This window comes from Xyrauchen texanus, chromosome 14, assembly GCF_025860055.1.
Source record: "Xyrauchen texanus isolate HMW12.3.18 chromosome 14, RBS_HiC_50CHRs, whole genome shotgun sequence".
NCBI lineage: Eukaryota > Metazoa > Chordata > Actinopteri > Cypriniformes > Catostomidae > Xyrauchen > Xyrauchen texanus.
In genome coordinates, this window is record NC_068289.1 from 4,099,072 (window position 1) to 4,118,492 (window position 19,421).

Genomic DNA, 19,421 nt, shown 5'->3' on the forward strand with positions numbered 1-19,421 from the left:
TAAAAAAAAAACACGAGTACGTGTTTTATCTAACAGTATATTATCTCTGTTTGACGTTATGATTATCAGCTGTCAGGATGGCCGAGTGGTCTAAGGCGCCAGACTCAAGGTTCAAACCTTCCCGAGTTGACATGGGGTTTCTGGTCTCCAAATGGAGGCGTGGGTTCAAATCCCACTTCTGACAAAAAGCTTTTTTTTTTTTTTTTTTTAAATCACTTTAGCTGAACTTAAAACAAATGCCTATCTATATTTAAGACCGTGTGCAGTGTATTGTAATGTTTTACCCAATACTTTAAACATCCATTTGAGGCAAAAACTGAAATAGCAGCCATTATTCTGTTGAGCTTTCATGCTTAGTGCACCTATGAAATGTACAATCAAATCATCTGAAAGTGTCAAGGTCAATGCAATTAGCAGCTATTGAAGGTGCAATAAAGAGAGGCCAAGAAAGTTCATTAACTTTAATGAAAATAATGACAATAAACTATCCAGTCAGACAGTGTGACATTTGCAAAATATTTTCAAGACAATTATAAAATAATATAGAACAAAATATATTATGTTTTATTTTTCATACATCAAAGAGATAAAGCAACAAATGAATAAAATCTATAACAGGATTCATCACTTCAACACTGAAATTTAATGAGACGCACCTGCCTGTCAAACACACATTGAGCTATAACACATAAGCTACACAAGTATTTTTTACTCAGGCACTTATTGAGTCTAAATATAGATTCACAACATAATTTCAGTAGTACACACATATGACAATATGTATCCTGTCTGACTGGATAGTCATATCATACTGTTCATGTGTTACACTTACTACAGTTCACTTCCATGTTGTTTCTGTAAAGTCAAACACTGAAACAGAAGAGCCACCTTGAGTAAGAAATAGCATGTATATTATGAATATATGTGTGTGTGTGTGTGTTACACTACTTTATAAAAGATAGATTGAGAAATAATAAAGAGGTGAGGGTGGGCACAACTCCAAAACATTTATGAGGTACAGAGGGTGGAATGTGATCCTGGGTCACCAAAGACACAATTTTCTTTTGATATATTTTATTGATCTATTTTGGCCCTATTTTTAATTAAAGTAATGAGTATTATCCTACAATTACACTTATACAAACGCCAATGCCGAGCCAAGTCAATGTGACGGTCTTATCAATGTTTACACAGCGGATAAGGCGATCCTTGTATTGGACTGCAATGGCTTTTAGGATCCTCAAGGGGGCGCAAGACGAACAGGTATTATTCCGATTAGTACAAACATTGTAGTACTTGGTTTCTCGGTAAAAATAAGACTGGAAACTTTGCAAGAAAATAAATGTGCTAACTACAGTGACACGATGATCCTAACAGCCCCACTTGTTAATTACAAATTAACATTTGTTTCTGTAAATCTCGGTTGTTGACTAACTAGCTAACATATGTGATTAGCCGCTAATTAAATGCTCCTCCACGCGCAAACAACTTTCTGTTTTATTTCGAGGCAGGTCGTCCTGTCTGTCTACATGTCTCACGAATAGAAAAGGGTGGAATTTAGGCGTGTCTGCCTCCGAGGCCATACCAGGTAAAAATGCCAATGGATGGAGAAACACGGAAGTTCACAAAAACTGACAGAGTGCGTCTAGAGCCTCCAAAATCACATTTGCGCACCAGGTTCGATGGAGATTGAGTAAACGCAATGGACCAGATACGATAACCATGAGCGCGTCTTGGTGAATGTTTTGTTTACTCTCACGATCTGATGATTAGCTTACATTGTTTAGGTTGGATTTCATTTAAAGTAGACATGCATCCACAACACAACGATCGACAGACGACGCGCCTCTGAAAACTCTCCTACGTGGTGTCATTGAGACATTTAAACAAGTAATCTGGGAAAAAATGAGTGCTGCTGTTCCAAACAGTGAGGGTCAAGTGCCCTCTATCCCTGATGTTAAAATGACCGAGGGACTCAGTGTAAAGGATGTCAATCAAATAGTCATGGAATTCCTGATGTTCATGATGAGAGCCATTGTCCTGTGCTATCCCGTGTACCTGACCGGCTCACTTGGACTGAGCATCAGCTGGATTCTTCTGAGTATGCTGATGTGGACCATGTGGAAAAACAACCGCAAGTGGAAAGATCATAGGATCGACACAGCCATTGACTTCTTGGAAAACGAGAAGACCGTGATCAACACTGAACTGAAGGCCATGGACATGCCAGCTTGGGTGGGTTGCCTTGGCACACACAAGCCCTTACTTACTACCAGTTAACCTTGATACAAATAATACTATTTTAGTAATAGGTGCTGTGTGCAAAGAGGATTTGAATGAGATGACACCATTATTAACACATGAGTATGGTTATACAGTATTGTTTCTGTGCTTATTTAGTTTTTAAAGCCTCTACTAGTTGTGCAATGCATGCTGATTTCTTAGTATCCAAACAAAACTGGATGGGCATTGTTGCCAACTAGCAGAGGTGTGGTTTCTTGTTGCTGTGTTGCTTTGGAAACACCACACACAAAGGTATACCATACACACTTTACCATATGGTTCTGTTTGTTAACAATTGTTATTGCATTAGGCATTTATTAATCTTGGATAATGTTGGCTTATAAAAATACTATTGTTCATTGTAAGTTCACATGTTGGTTCATAATGCATTAACTAATGTGCAAAAGTAGGGTACAATGGGGCTAAACGCACACACCTTAAGGAAAACATGCTTTTTTTTTTCTGGTCACAAAGTGTATCAAGATTGAAAAATAAGTGTCTTTTTATTGCATATTAATGGAGCAACATGTTTTGTGTAATAGTAATTTATAAAAGAAGGTTGTTTTGATAAAAAAAAAAATCATTTTCAGGGGTTTTGTTTTAAAACGAAAGTGGTGAGGGTTCCTTTTACCCCACACTTGATGTTATGACAAGATGCTTTTTTGAGTAACAAATTAAGATAATGCTTATTAAAGTCTTTCTAGCAAGTCAGTCCACTGTCGGCCATCTTTAGAACACTCTCGGGAGGCTATTTCAAGTCATGCCAGTGCAGCTCCTATCTAATTGAATGGAGAAGTGCCAAAATCTCAAAAACGGTTGGTCAAGATTACGATCAAATAACATATTTAAAATCAGCAATATAATCTGACAATAGAGGTGTCATGAATTGTGATTCTTTACCTCATATTATGCTAAATAAATGCAATATATATATATATGTATATCTAATGCACATGCGTGTTCTAGAGTTGATTGACCGGTGATGTCATGTTTCTAAAAGGTGAATGTCTCTTTTAACTGTAAGGCGGGACTTCCTTTCTACATCTGTTGACCGTTGGGCGCTCAGAGCTGCTTGGTTGAGCGTTTCAATTTCTCCCATCCATTTTAATAGAAGTGGCCCGTCTCTGCTAAATAATATCTGTGCTTACTCAAATTAACCTCTTCAGGGTTAAAAGGGTGCACCATTTCCTGTGAATTTCAGTCACATTTCGCATTTCATAAAATCACAGTATTTTATGAACAAATTAATCTCCATTGTGATTGGATCAGTCATATTGAGCACACTTTGTTTTTAATTAAGTGGGGCACATCGATGTGTTTTATAGGGGCTTTTAGCCCATGCAACCTAAAATACTATCCTTTAATCACCTTCAAAACTAAGAATGACAAATAAGTATTATGTCTCAAAATAAATGATAATTTCATGGATTTTTGTAAAAGGATTAAATATTAGTTCAAATTACCTAAAAAAAACTTTAGACATTGTATGCAATGATCACATGAATCAGAGCTATTTTGCAGTGTATAGTGACAAACCGATGTTAAGGAAAGTGCTGTTTAGTGTTTTGGGAGAAAATAAAATCAAAAGTGCCTTTAGCCTCATTGTATCCTAATGTTTATTGTTTGTGCATGGTAACTAGTTTACTAATGTTAACAAATGGGATGTTACTGTAAAGTTTTACTGATTGTCAAGGCACGGGCATTCCTTTTAATGCAGTGAGACTGTCTTGTTTCCAAACTCTAACCTTAATTTTACCCTATGTGACAATAAATGGCCAATTTAAAGAGTTGGCTCATGTTTGCCGTAGAGCAAATTTTCTTCTCTGCAAAATAACTGCTGTCACATTTGCCTCATGTCTGATCTTTGTCAGTTGATATTGATATACAGTAATTATCAAGTGCCCTGAATTTGTGGCACCATCAAATGTCCTGACAAAAAATGAATACCTGGCATTTCCTCGAGGCCTAAAAATTTGGTTATTTTGTGTTCATGTAGTCCTTTTGTGCTCCATGAAAATGTCTGCCATCACAACTCATTATATCAGTTGCATAAAAACCATATAGGATTTAATTTTGATCTAATATTTAACTAAATATTCTGAGAGGAAAATGAGAAATGATGGCGAAGATTCATTAATTTGTAAAAATCTACTGAACATGAATCACTGCTCATATAAAAGTTATGTACCACCATACTGGTGGACCATCATTTTGTTATGAACTGTTCTATATGTCCCTGTTTCTTTGTCTTGTTCCTCAATAGGTTCACTTTGCAGATGTGGAGAAGGCTGTGTGGATCAACAAGGTAAGACTTCATCTACGATTTGCACCTTTGTATTATGGTATTCCCGTGTTTCATAAATTTGCCTGCCTTCGAGAGTACAATTCTATTTCAGGTTTTTTTTGGTTAACTGCATGTCTCTGAATGTGTTTGTTTGTTGTAGATTCTTCAGCAAGCATGGCCATTTTTTGGCATGTTCATGGAGAAGCTTCTCATTGAACACATTGAGCCATCTGTAAGATTGTCCAGTCCCCATCTCAAGACCTTCAGATTTTCAAAAGTCCACATGGGACAGAGGGTATAATTCCATCATAGTCTAAGACACTTTGTTTTTAACTGGGAATAGACCCCAGAACATGGTTGTAAGAACTTTTCATCAGTCAACTTTCAATCAATCAGTCAATCAATCAAAGTTTACAACTGTGATTTTGTGTTTCAGGCTCCAACTATTACAGGGGTACGGGTGTACACTTATGAGGTGGACACAAGAGAGGTCATCCTAGACCTCAATTTTATGTAAGATACAGCAAAAAACATCCTTTTTATTAATGGATTATCTTGCTAAGCCATTGTAATGCTATTGTTAACTCATGTAGCCATTTTTATGTATGTGTACATCACATGGTCTAGGCCTAACAGTTATTGTAGTAGAGCTATAAGACTAAAATTAGAGATGCACAAATACTGTTTATTTACAAAGGTTACAATACTATGTTTAAGCAATATCCCACGAGCAAGAGTGCGATATGGCCCTACATCAGCACTGCTGTGATTCGAGTGCCGTAGGTAATTACAGCATTGCTGATATAGGGCCATATTACACGATTGTGTGTGTGATATTGCTTATATACAACAGTTCAATGAACAAGTACATTTAAAAAAAATTAGGAAAAACCAAGTACGGTCATAAAAACGCATTTGTGCATGGAACTACTTTCTTACGCAACGGATCAGAATCTGCCGTTGCTGTTCAAAACAAATTATGCGTCCTAGACTTCGTTAGTAATTAAAAAAGTTCACTTCAGAAATAGTATCATGGCTTGTGCTGTTTCTAACAAGTTATTGGATAAACAAGGATAGACGGCTGGATGTGTGTGTGTGTGTGTGTGTGTGTGAGAGAGAGAGTGTGTGCGATCACCTGTTGCCACACCCAATCAGAGATGCTGTCAGCTTTCTCAGTGGAAAATAGATGTCCAAGCAGGGGTATTCCTCTCTATTTCGCGGTAGCCGGTCCGCAAGAGCCATTCACTATTAAAACAGTGATGTCCTCCGCCATTTTAAACAGTATGTATCCAATGTGGAAACTCCGATAAAAGGTAAGCACTTGAGTTCTGTAATAAATCAGTCTGTTGTGTCTCTCAGCATGAGCCTTAATCCTGAAGTTGTCCGTTTAAAGCTATTTCCTAGTTTTGGTAATGTAATGTTCCATGTAAACATTGACTAACGGATTCACTTTTCATCACCAACTGGCTCATATTACACGCAAAAATGATCTTTTGCCACCACCTGCTGGATAACATATGTCATTTCAAAAATAAAGTCAGTAACTCCTAACAGATACACTTTAGTTTAGAACAGCATGAACGCGGAGTGATACACACACACACACACACACACACACACAGTGAAGCGTGTCACACCATCAGTGCTCATGGAACGTCTCTCGTCCAATCAGATTCGAGGACCAGAACTACGGTGGTATATACATTCATAGTATTAATCCAAACACAGTAACATTTTCACAAAAACTTCACTGTACATACACAACGTAAAAAAAAAAAAACAATTTAGTCCTTTTATTGAATCAGATTAGAAAAATTTTCATTAAGTGTGATTTTGGGTCTGTAATTCAGAATTCAAACTAATAATAATATGCCTCGTATAAATGTGTTTCATTAAGAACATATAAAGTAATGAGTTGTGTAAGTGCATTTCTGCCTGAAATGTTTTTGACTTTCTTTTCCTTTCTTCTAGTTATGAGGCTGATGTGGACATTGATGCTGATGTTAAACCAGCCATCAAAGTAGGAGTTAAAGGAATTCAGGTTGGTGAAGGAACAATATTAATGTTAAAACTGAAATGTAAAGTTCATGATAGTACGTATTATTTACTAAAGTTGTCTTTTAAAAGATATGAGATGTTTCACATGATTTGAGAGTAAATAGACATTAGTCTGAGAACGTCTCCACTGCACAGTCATTCATAAGGTCAACAACTATAAATCTTTTTTAATTTTATTTTTATTCAGCTTCAAGGCATGATACGTGTAATTCTTGGGCCTCTGATTGGTCAGGCACCCCTTGTAGGTGGAGTCACCATGTTTTTCATTCGTCGACCCGTGAGTATGGAAATTGCATGCAATTTCTACTTTTGAAGTAAAACATAAATGTGTCATGAGTTCACCGACAATTCTGTTGTGTATAAAATTACATTTTCAGACTCTGCTAATAAATTGGACTGGAATGACTAACCTTTTGGACAGTCCAGCACTAAGGTACATTCACAGATTTTGATGAGAGATTTAGATTTTTTTCTTGAAGTGTCATGAAAGGAGTGTGAAAATATGTAACAAGTGTGTGTGTGCGGGGCGGGGGGGTCAAGCACAACAACTCATGCCTAGTGTACACCAGGGCTGGACTGGGAAGAGAAATCGGCCAGGGATTTTACATACCAACTGGCCCAAAAGTTGAAAAGGGGGGGGGTGTTCACTGTCTTTTTCTGCATATCGCGGCACCATTTTGTGGTCCGTTCTGCATAACGCTTATCGTGGGCCATTTGGCCCGTTTCACGGCCGACTCACCTTCCCGCTCATTTATCGCCCCAAAGTGCATCGGGCCACCGGGAAAATGTCCGGTAAGCCAGATTACCAGTCCAGCCCTGGTATACACTATGTGACTCAAGAACATCTTCTTTGGCGACTGGTCTGCGACGAGAAGTCTCGAATCTCATGACGAAAGTTCGTCTTGCGTTTGCACTCCTGCGTCAGGCTGAGACGAGTCTCAGACGCTGCTACAGTTTTCAAAACTGCTTGATGTCTTGATGTCTTGTCTTCAGATGTGCTCACTGTCCCGACGAGTGAAAGACAGACAATGAACCACAGCCAGCAGAAAGACAAAAAACTATAAGAAAATAAACTTAAATGTTTTTTTCATGTTATCAAGAATAAACTACGTGAGTTTGTGAATACATTTCATTAAATTCAGTAAAAGATTTCAATTCTAGAAAAACCGGACTGAGTCGCAGGATGCCGACTGAAGTCGTATAGTGTAAGCTTTGCTTCACTCCCACTTAAAATAGAGTTGACTGAACATCAGAATGTTAGAGGAAACAAAAACTAAAGAGTTTCTTTGGTACTTTGCTGTATATGAATCATGGGACAGAAGTATGAATGTGTAAAGAAGATGAATGGGTCTCATGACCCATGTCTATAATAATAGACGTGTAGAACTATAAAAGGTAAATATGTCCTTGTGAATTGTTGGTATTTCTAAAAATAACTCTGGGTATTTGTACTGTATGCTTATTATATCGAAGTACCCGCACTGGCCCATATTTTTTATTAAAGTAATATTTGAGCCTAATCACTGTGGTCTGTTGTGCGATAAATTGCGCATTTGCTTTGTAGTAGTAAGCCAGCAGTTAGCATTGTCACAAGCATTAGCAACTAGGTCAAATGAAAGCTTCAGGGGCTAAACAAATAATGGAAACACCTAATTGTAAATGAAGCATTGTAGGGCCACCCACTGCTTTTAGAACTGCTTCAGGACATTCAATCTTGTCATACAAGTTTTGTGTGTACTGTGTAGCAAAAAAGCCTCCAGTACTTTGATGGATGAATAGTATTAGGACAGATAATATTATTGTTTTTTTGAAGATGTCCTTCTGCTGGTGCGTTGAAAATAAGTTAAAAGATGACTTTGTTTTTGTGTTCCCAATAAAATAAACGGTATGTTCCTTATTTGCCATGTATTGTCAAACCACATGACATGCAGTCTCCAACTTAAAGTTGCTTAAAAACATTTCATCCATTAAAATGTATCTCTATTAATAATTAGGCTCCAAAGTTATGTCACAGTTTCTCATATTGTAAACCCAAATTTCTCTGTTTGCTCTCTAGTCACATGTCCGAATCTGCAATTATGGACATCATCGCCTCTCTCATGGTTCTGCCCAATCGGATGTGCTTCCCTTTGATTGATCAAGTCAAGCTCGACCAAATGAGGTTTCCACTGCCTCGAGTAAGACTTAACTATTCTCATTGCCAGAATCAAAGAGCCTTTTATATGTTTGTTTCAAACAAGGCCTATAACGGCTAATGTTTTGGAAAATAAGTATTACAGCTAAGTTTGAGAGCCTTCGATTAGCATATAATATATTTGATGTTTTGTGATGCTTTGTATTTACTTTGATTTTGTTTTATTTTATTTCATCACCTTTCTTTATGCCTTAAGGGTGTGGTACGGGTCCATGTTTTAGAGGCCCAGGATCTTGTAGCAAAAGACACACACATGATGGGACTGGTGAAGGGCAAGTCAGATCCATATACTGTGCTGAGGGTCGGAAACAAGCAGTTCAAAACGAAGACCATAAAAGAGAACTTGAATCCACGCTGGAATGAAGTTTATGAGGTAACGGCTTATGTTTTGTCAACACATAAGCACTCCCCTATCCTTCTATAATGTACACATACTGTTCAGGCCAAACCAGGGGCTACATAAGGGCCAGGGTTGCACTGGTACACCCTGATTGACAGCTGGACCATCCAATTAAAGCTGCTTGGCTTCTAGTAGTTTGGAAATGGAAAGAAACTGCATTTTGTCATCATTACATACGTGTATACTGTATCATCATGTATTTTTATTTCAAATAGAAAAACTTTGACTTTATCTAAAATGATCTCATAAAGGCTAAGGAAAGTGGTGCACTTTTATAATATTTAGAATTAAATTAGTATCGAGATTTCTGGCATTGCCACGTTGTCAACCCATAATAGTTGTTCTAATAGGAAATGCAAAGAGATCTCATTGCTGCATTTACAGTGTATTTGAATTTCAATAGTTCGTCATTCATGAGGCTCCGGGGCAAGTGTTGGAGGTGGAACTTTATGATGAAGACACAGATGCTGATGATTTTTTGGGCAGGTGATTATGCTTAAACCTTTACCCTTCATGCAGATTAGAGTGCAGAATATAATGAAAACCATTTGAGAAAAACATGGTGAGCGCTTGGATTCAGTTTGAGGTGTTGGATTGTATGCCACAGGTTCAATCTGGATTTCGGGGAGGTGAAGAAAGAAAGGGAGCTAGACAAGGTACATTTTAATAAGTTCCTCTCTACACCTGACATTGCATAACATGGTATTTAGGTGAATTCATCTGAACATTAACAAAATAGTTTCATGGTATATGAATAAGGTAATTATGCAGTGCCATGGTATTATAATCTAATACCATCACTGTACTATGTTCCAGCATAGTACTTCTATCAGAAAAGTCTGTGGATTATTGGGATTAATACAAATGTAGAAATACTTATATCGTTTGGTGTAAGCCCCGTCCTATGGTTCAGCACTCTGATACTTGCTTGAACTGTTGGATCCTGCCAGAAGCAATGACGGGAGCAGAGCCCAGGACGGGACCTAAAATTGTGATGATGGGGTGGAGGGGGTAAAACAAGTAAGCAACAATGGGAAACACCTGAGTGGCCTTATAAAGCGGAAGCTGTGTTGTGATTGGATGAAATGCCTGATAGAATAATTCCTGATATCTTCATGCTAGAACTACACTTACGCTTACAATTCTTTGCAATGGAATCAAAGCACACACGTGACAAGGAATGCCATACTGTGTGGTTTGCAAACGGACAGTGTACAAACCCATTTTTGCTATTTTTCTATTCAGTGATTTATTTACTTATTTAGATTCGTCTGTGTCTGCTTGTAGTTTTGTTGTTAAAGTGAACCCACCATTCCTCTCTTTGGTTTGCAGTGGTTCACTCTCGAGGACATTCAGAGTGGTATGGTACATATGAAGTTACAGTGGTTTTCTCTGCAAGCAAACCCAGCACTTCTGAATGAGGTAAGCGTGTAGTTTTTATTCATTGGCTTATAATAATGCTCTTTGTTTGACCAATTTGTAAACGGTCATTCTAGACATTTTTGGTGATCAAATGTTCATCAAATATTTGTATCTTCTTGGAAAAGTGAATCATAACCCAGACATATGCATAATTTACATATGCAACCATAATAATAATAATAATAATAATACAAACAATAACAGGGAGGATTTAATTTTTAAAATAACAATAATATCATTCAGACTCCGTGACACATTTATGCATAATTCCCCAAAAATCTCCACCCTTGGTAATTCTGTGTAGCTACAATTTACAAAAGCAAAAGTGAAATATGTATTGAGGTTGCTCTATTTAATTTAGCAGCAGTTAACAATAAGAACACCAGTTTGTAGCTGGGGAAAAAAAACAATCTTGAGAAAAGACTACATTCATTTTAAATAGTTATAATGTACTGAACAGTGCTCGTGAGTTTAAACCATTTGAATAAATTGTATTTAATAAACTAGATTTGACTTGCACAGTGTTAGAGACGCCAGATTGTTACATTCCTAGAAAGGCGTTAAGAGCTGTATTTTCTTACAAAATGATTATCATGTAAACCTGAACATCTAAATGATAAAACAGCCAGGATCAAATTCTAGATCAATAATGATTTACATTGTTCATTTTATCCTTTCAGACCACTGATGGTCTGGCTTGTGCCATGCTGGCAGTATACCTTGACAGTGCCTCCAATTTGCCTGTAAGTATACATACACCATGTGGTCATCTCTGAAAGACTGTCAGCATTTCATCACACAACTTGATTTTTTTTCTTCCATATATTTTTTTTTTAACCATTTTCTTTGCAGAAAGACCAAAGAGAAGTTGCACAAAATGATAAGCATGGAAAACCAGCCAAAGAAGCGCGGGTAAGAAATCGCCTCGATTGACCATTGTACACACTGGATAAAGTTGAGTTGTGTGATGGTTCTAGTGCAGTGGCACCATGAATGCTATTGGTGTGAAGTGTGTCCTAACCAGGCCTGATGCGATAGGATACAAACGACAAGCTATTTTGTCTTGACTGAGTGTGAAATTGCTGGTCAAAGTGGCACAATCACAGCCAATCAGAACATATTTGTAGTTTAAGGTACAGTTATGAGAAGTGGGATTTTGAACCAATGAGACTTCACAGTGGGGTGGGGCGGGACTACCTGGCACTATGCCTCAGAAATAGAAACAACAAAATGTCTTGTCCTGGTTATGCCAAAACCTGAATTAACATGGAAGAGATGCCAGATAGTGTTTATACTTTGTGGGAGTCAAATGTACACTCTCTGAGCTCTTTATTAGGAACACTATGTTCCTAATAAAGTGCCCGATGTGGTCTTCTGCTGTTGTAACACATCCGCCTCGAGGTTCGACGTGTTGTGCATTCTGAGATGTTATTCTGCTCACTACAATTGTACAGAGTGGTTATCTGAGTTACCATAGACTTTCTGTCAGCTCGAACCAGTCTGGCCATTCTCCGTTGACCTCTCTCATTAACAAGGCATTTCCATCCGTAGAACTGCCGCTCACTGGATGTTTTTGGCACTATTCTGGGTAAACTCTTAAGACTGTTGTGCGTGAAAATCCCAGGAGATCAACAGTTACAGAAATACTCAAACCAGCCCGTCTGGCATCAAAAATCATGCCCCGGTCAAAATCACAGAGATCAAAATTTTTCCCCATTGTGATGATTGATGTGAACATTAACTGAAGCTCCTGACCCGTATCCGCATGAATTTAGGTATTTAGCTGCTGCCACACGATTGGCTAGATACTTGCATGAATATGTAGGTGTACAGGTGTTCCTAATAAAGTGCTCAGTGAGTGTATATCCTGACTGACCAGTGGTGGGTATGACATTCTCACAATCCCATAAGTAAGGAAAGATTTTCCTTTCTTTACCTGCTGTTGGGATAAAAGCATTGAACAGTTCTCACAGGAGATTTAATACAAAGCTAGATGTAATATGAACAATACATTGAGGTATTTCACTCTTGTGATCGCTTATCTCATGTTTTTGGAATGCAGTATTATATGGAAAAGGGAGCATACCAGAAATTACATCACGCCATATTAACTGTGAACTTGATAAAGGCACTAGTTTTAGTTTTTGCTTCTCGAAAAATGTAGCGACCTGTTCAACTGGTTTTCAGAGACTCAACTATGAAAATGACAAAGTAACCACATATACATCATGCAAATGAAAAGGTGAAACATCAAGACACTTTTTCATAGTCTAATAGTTTCATAAACCTAGTTTTGCCCCATTGTCAGTGGATCACAAACTTATTTTTCAAACATCTGGAGGTTTATTAGATGAATATATAAATGAAAAACGCACACAGTTGAATTAAAGTCTTCCTGCATGCATTCTCTGAATTCTTTCTTCAGTTGAAACTAAAAGCGTTTCTGCAACTGCCAGAACGGCCCCTGGCACAGAATGTTTTAATGCTGGCACCATCCCTTAACACTAGCGAGCGGCACAGAGAAATTCTTTATCTCTCTTTTTTGCTCCAAACCTTAACTGCATTGACATCCCATGTTTATGTAAACATGATGTAAGCTAACATTATTTGCCCCACGGATGAATGGGGCCAGTACAATTTGCTAAGATACTTTACTGTATGCAGCATTACCATAAAGTGGTGCCATCATAAGATACAAAGATGGTTCCCCTAAAGCAACCTGGGATTGTGCTCAAGGGTTCAAAGATGATAGCTCAAAGAACACTCCTTTCTGGGTTTTAACCTGCAAATTAGGCTACACTCTTTAACCACTACTTTAACAACTAGGCTAGACTCTGTAGGTTATATTTAAGCGGGGTTTCCACAGTCATGGCAAACTTGGAAATATCAGGAAATTTCTAAATTGTGCTTTCTGGGTCTGGAATGTAATGGAAATTAAAATAACCTTATAAATCACAGAAATTTGGTAACACTAGTGAAGATGCTTTTTTCTTCTTATATTTCCCCTTTTACTCGCTGATTGGTTGTATAAAGACCATTTGAAGGGTTAGTGCCTGTGTAATTCACCAGACGGCAAATGGTCTGCACTTATATAGTGCTTTTTTTAACCTTAACAGTATTCAAAGCACTTTACACTGTGACTCATTCACCCATTCATGCACACATCAATGATGGCAGAGCTGCCATGCAAGGTGCTAGCCTGCCATTGGGAGCAACTTTGGGTTCAGTGTCTTGTCCAAGGACATTTCGGCATGTGGAGCCATGTGGGCTGGGATTCGAACCACCAACCCTGCGATTAGTGGCTGACCCACGCTACCAACTGAGCCACAGCCGCCCCAACATGCAAATGTTATAAGCTAATAACGGTTTCCTATAGGACACAAAGTTGAATGGGGGAAAAGTGAATTGTCCATTGAGGTGCATTCTAATCTCAGGATGTTTTTTGTTTTTCCAGTGCAAATTTGCCAATATCAAATTATTTGTAAAAAAAAAAAAAAAAAAAAAACTTTCACAGTAATCACTAGTGTTGTTGTTGTCCAAAATGTGTCTAGTGGCTCACAATGACCTTTATTTATAGCTGTGTTCATTTTAAATTGCAGCTCACCAGAAAAACTAACGACCCCAACTCATATGTGGAGTTTTCCATAGATCGACAAACTCAAAAAAGCAAGGTATTTACTGTAGCTCTTTTGCAATCTAACTGTCTGTCATTCTATACATTTAAAAGCTGGTGTGTTTTCATAAGTGTTTTATCTTTTGACAGGTTGTGTTTGCCTCAAAAGACCCGGTTTATGATGAATGCTTCACATTCTTTGTACACAGTGTGAATAGCCAGGTGCTGAATATTGAGGTAAACAGGACAGTCTCTTAATGGCAAGTCAGGCCACTTGACAGCCATTTTTGTAACTCCTCTTTTTAGACATGCAAGTACAGCTACTATCTTCTTGAATCTGTTTGTTCAAGAGTTTTAAAAGAAGAACAAACAGCAGGAATATATTAGACTGTAGGTGCAAACATTTAAATAACATTGAAAGGTGGGCTGGTTTATGATCTAATAGTATGAGACATGTAATGAAACTTTCTAACCCCCCCCCCCCCACAATTACCTTGTGGACTCAGGTGAAGGAACATGAGAAGAAAGCCTCACTGGGCTTGCTCAGATTGCCTCTTGTCAGATTGCTCAGTGTATCTGATATGACTATGGACCAGCGCTTCCAGCTTGAGCTCGGGAGCCTTTAGCCAGATCAAGATGAAAGCTGTTCTCAGGGTAAGCGAGCTAAATAACTTTAAAGGAAACTTAAGCTGACTATTAAATCTGAAGCTTCCGAAATGAACGCATACACGTGATTCGTTTAAAACGTTTTGCACATTAATTTTCCTTAATCGCGATTTACGCATTTACCAATTTTCGCATTAGGTTCTGACATTTTATTCATCTCTGTGTGAGTGCTGAATACTAGTTGGATTAGGGCAGCGTCTGGGGTCATTTCTCTGATGCACACACCTCAAACACACACACAACAGTGATGCGTGTCAATGATCAAGTGATTTAGAAAGGACCTATTAAATGTAATATTTTGTACAAATCAAACCCAGATGGGACTGAGCTGCATTCACACGACCCACCGGAGCGAAGCATCAGCATTTCCCCCATGCCACGTTCCAGACAAAACAAAGCAGCAAATACCATCTCTACAATCGCTTTTAATGTGGAGTTTAAAGCGGCAAATCATTTTAATGCAGCTTCACGATTGCAGTAGCAAAGTGTATAGCCACGATTCACTTTGTGGAGGATGAGGGTTGAAGAGATTTAATGCCCATTGCAATGACAATGCAAACTTGGAGTCTAGATACTTCAGTTGGTTAACCTCCCAGATAGACTTTGTGAAACGTTTAATTTTAACTTGAATTGGTGCTATTTCAGTCCATTTCCATATTTACACTGTTGTCTGTGAAAACAAGAATGTCATGCAAAGGCAAATCAAAGTACGTACACATTTGTCAAAATTGAGATAAACAAAATCAAGTCCCTTTGACTATGATCTATACTGCAACAGACAGGTTTGACTCAACTATGTTTAGATTTTGAGAAAATTGTTAAAATTGCAGTATAACAAAATCCACCCTTTTCCTCAGTTTTAGTCTTGGCGTAGTTACTGAATTTTTGCTTTTGAAGGGCATATTATACAGTATCTGAGATTTTTGTTGGTATACTAGTAAATGGCTCCTGTCACCTCCGAACTAGATTCTTACACTGGAGAAACCAGAACCAACGGTTGTCACTCCACCACTGAAGTCTCAGGGAAAAGCCTCATCTTCCCAAGCTACAACTCCAGCTCCAGCTGCAACTCCAACTCCAGCTCCAGCTCAGCCCTTACAGATCAATCAAAAAGAAAACATGCCCATTTCATCTGTCCCACTCTCAAGAACACAGACTGTACCTGCCCAAATGCCAGGTTCAGCAATCTCCACTAACGGACTCCAAGCAGATTATCCACCCTACCAACGAAGTGACACAGAGGGGCGATATACAACGCCCTCCACCCCCAGTCAAATGCGCCGCTATGATTCCCAAAGCCTCTTGTCAGAGAACTCAATTTCATCTTCTCGCTTTGATCTAGCGGACAGTGTCCCTTATCCAGAGTGAGTAAAATCTGCTGCTGCTTTTAGTGCATGAACCCTTTGCTTTAAAGCCTCACTGATAGATTTTGTACTCTCTCTTTTTTTTGTGTTACAAAAACATACAATACTGTATTTTGTATTGAAATATTCTTTGGGGTTGAACCATACAGTGGCCCCAAAAAGTATTTGGACACTTAAGCCGCACTTAATAATGTATGGGTGTGTTCATTATATATACAGGTGCATCTCGCAAAATTAGAATATCATGGAAAAAGTTCAAAATATTGGAATAAGTAATTTATAATACAGAAATGTCGACTTTGTGAAAAGTATGTTCATTTATGCACTCAATTCTTGGTCAGGGCTCCTTTTACATTTACATTTATGCATTTGGCAGGCGCTGTTATCCAAAGCGACTTACAGTGCAATTATTACAGGCACAATCCCCCCCCGGAGCAACTTTGAGTTAAGTACCTTGCTCAAGGACACAATGGTGGTGGCTGTGGGGTTCGAACCAGCAACCTTCTGATTAACAGTTATGTCCACTACACCACCACCACTCCAATTTTGCACGAATTACTGCAAATAATTATTGCTCAGTGGTCCAAAATCCTCTTTTCAGATGAAAGTACATTTTGCATTTCATTTGGAAATCAAGGTCCCAGAGTCTGGAGGAAGAGAGGAGAGGCACAGAATCCACGTTGCTTGAAGTCAAGTGTGAAGTTTCCACAGTCAGTGTTGATTTGGGGTGCCATGTCATCTGCTGGTGTTGGTCCACCATGCTTTCTCAAGTCGAGAGTCAATGCAGCCGTCTACCAGGAGATTTTAGAGCAATTCATGCTTCCATCTGCTGACAAGCTTTATGGAGATGCTGATTTCCTTTTCCAGCAGGACTTGGCACCTGCCCACACTGCCAAAACTACTTGTAACTGGTTTGCTGACCATGATATTACTGTGCTTGATTGGCCAGCCAATTCACCTGACCTGAACCCCATAGAGAATCTATGGGGTATTGTCAAGAGTAAAATGAGAAACACCAGACCAAACAATACAGATGAGCTGAAGGCGGCTATCAAAGCAACCTGGGCTTCCAGTAACACCTCAGCAGTGCAACAGGCTGATTGCCTCCATGCCACGGCGCATTGATGCATGCAAAAGGAGCCCCGGCCAAGTATTTAGTGCAGAAATTAATTATTATTAATTATAAATTCTATATTCTAATATTTTGAGATACTGGATTTCTGATTTCCATGAGCTGTAAGCCGTAATCATCAAGATTACAACAAAAAGTTATAGCCAATTTTACACCATTAACCCTAAAACAACTGTAAAAATTCTGATTTCAACTCAAATAATACATACGTTTTAACAGAAGAACGTAAGTGGTTTTATACAATTATAAGCTTCACATTTCTGCCGTTAAACCCTCCAAAATTAGCCCCATTCATTGCCATTGCAAGTAATTGTCTCACTGTAACCTCGATTTGTTCTTGTGTTTTAAAGGAGGGACATACCAAAATTATTATTTTGGGTAATCAACATTATACCACACATGCTGCCGACTGAGCTTAACTTGTATTGAACCTGGAATATTCCTTTAAAGTGTCTAAATACTTTAAGGCTACTGAATGTTGGAAAAGGCTAATATGATTTAAACCGGTGTAATATTGAATGTTTATTATAGGGCCATACTGAATCATCAGGGCAGCTTTGGGCAGATTGAGTTAACATTGCGTTATGCCACCTTAAGGAAACGACTCATTTTGATTGTCAACAGCTGCAGGTGAGACAGCTTATGCCTCTTCTTTACCCCGTATCTATTTTTACCAAGCAGTTCAATAATCTTTAAAAATATGATCTTCATTTCTCCCTAGGGACCTGTTCTCCTGTAGTGAGAATGGCTCTGATACTTACGTCCGCATGTATCTGTTACCTGATCAAACATGGAAACACCGCAAATGCAGTAAAGTTAAAAAGAAGACCGTGAACCCTGTTTTCAATGAGACGTAAGAGTGTTTTTCACCTGTTATTAACCAAGTAATGTCATCTTTTTAAATGCTGAAATGTTTTAACTTTCTGTAACATGCCTGTTCATCTCAGATTTGAGTTTTCTGTGTCAATGGAGGAAGCAAGGACTAGAAAGTTGGATGTTGCTGTAAAAAACAACAAAATGCTTCACAAAAGAGAGCGAAAGGAGATCGGAATGGTAAGAAGTTATTCTTAACCATGTATTCATTGTGCATTAAAACAGCCAGACCAACCATCTATCTCTTTAAAACATGTTCTTTAACACATTTGACGTTTTATTTCTTTCAAAAGGTTCTGATTGATCTGTCTGAAGTAGATCTGGCAAAGGGCTCCACAGAATGGTAAGGATATCAAAAGAGGTCATTTTTATATTTTCTGAAGTTTTATTTCTTGTAGTTGTTCGCTTATAGTGTGGTCAACCAAAGAAATTGAATTTAGAGAATTTGTTTAGCTACAAGTTTATATTACATAGCTGATTTTTGAAGTTTAAGTAGTTGTGTCTTTCTGATAAAACAGGTATGAACTCACTCTCCCCGGACTAAAGAAGACAAACTAGCATAATTGTACTAAAGTAAAACATTGACAAACTTTTTACAATCACAAAATGTGTGTTTTTAAGATTTGCAAAAAGTATTATGTTTGGTTGCTGTAAGGTATTCAAGATTTTTAAGATCTACATTTTTAATATTATGTCTACTTTATATTGTGGTGTAGAATATATCTTTTTCAAAATGTGCATATATCAGAAACATAAGTGGATTGTTTTATTTTTATATTTGTAAATTACATTAGAGCTTACTGATCTCCTTTGAACTGTCTCTAAACTTGGGAAGTAGCAGTAATAATCATCTATATTATTAAACAATCTTGTCATGAAAGTGCATTGCAGTGTTTTTATTGTTGCTCTAATTGTCTGTTCTTAATACGGTTGAACTTAAAATCTAAATACTGAATAATAATAAATACTGTAGTTATTATTAGCATCAGCATGCACCAGCCACCGTTCCTTTCTATAAATGTAGTCCTTATCTGGATGCCACAAGTATTTGCTTAATAGTTGTATGTTGAGTGTGTCTAAATACAAGGGTGAAACTTATTAAAAAAAAAACAATAAAACATTTTATGTTCTG

General features: G+C 37.9%; 1 non-coding gene and 1 pseudogene across 1 annotated transcript; both read left to right on the forward strand.

The window, feature by feature from the left end:
- Positions 1 to 71: 71 nt before the first annotated feature.
- Positions 72 to 184, forward strand: trnal-caa (transfer RNA leucine (anticodon CAA)). The gene is made up of 2 exons: positions 72 to 109; positions 139 to 184. It is a non-coding gene; the product is annotated as a tRNA-Leu (tRNA).
- A 1,423-nt stretch (positions 185 to 1,607) lies between these two features.
- LOC127655407 (extended synaptotagmin-3-like) lies at positions 1,608 to 19,372 on the forward strand (annotated as a pseudogene).
- The last annotated feature ends 49 nt before the right edge of the window (positions 19,373 to 19,421 follow it).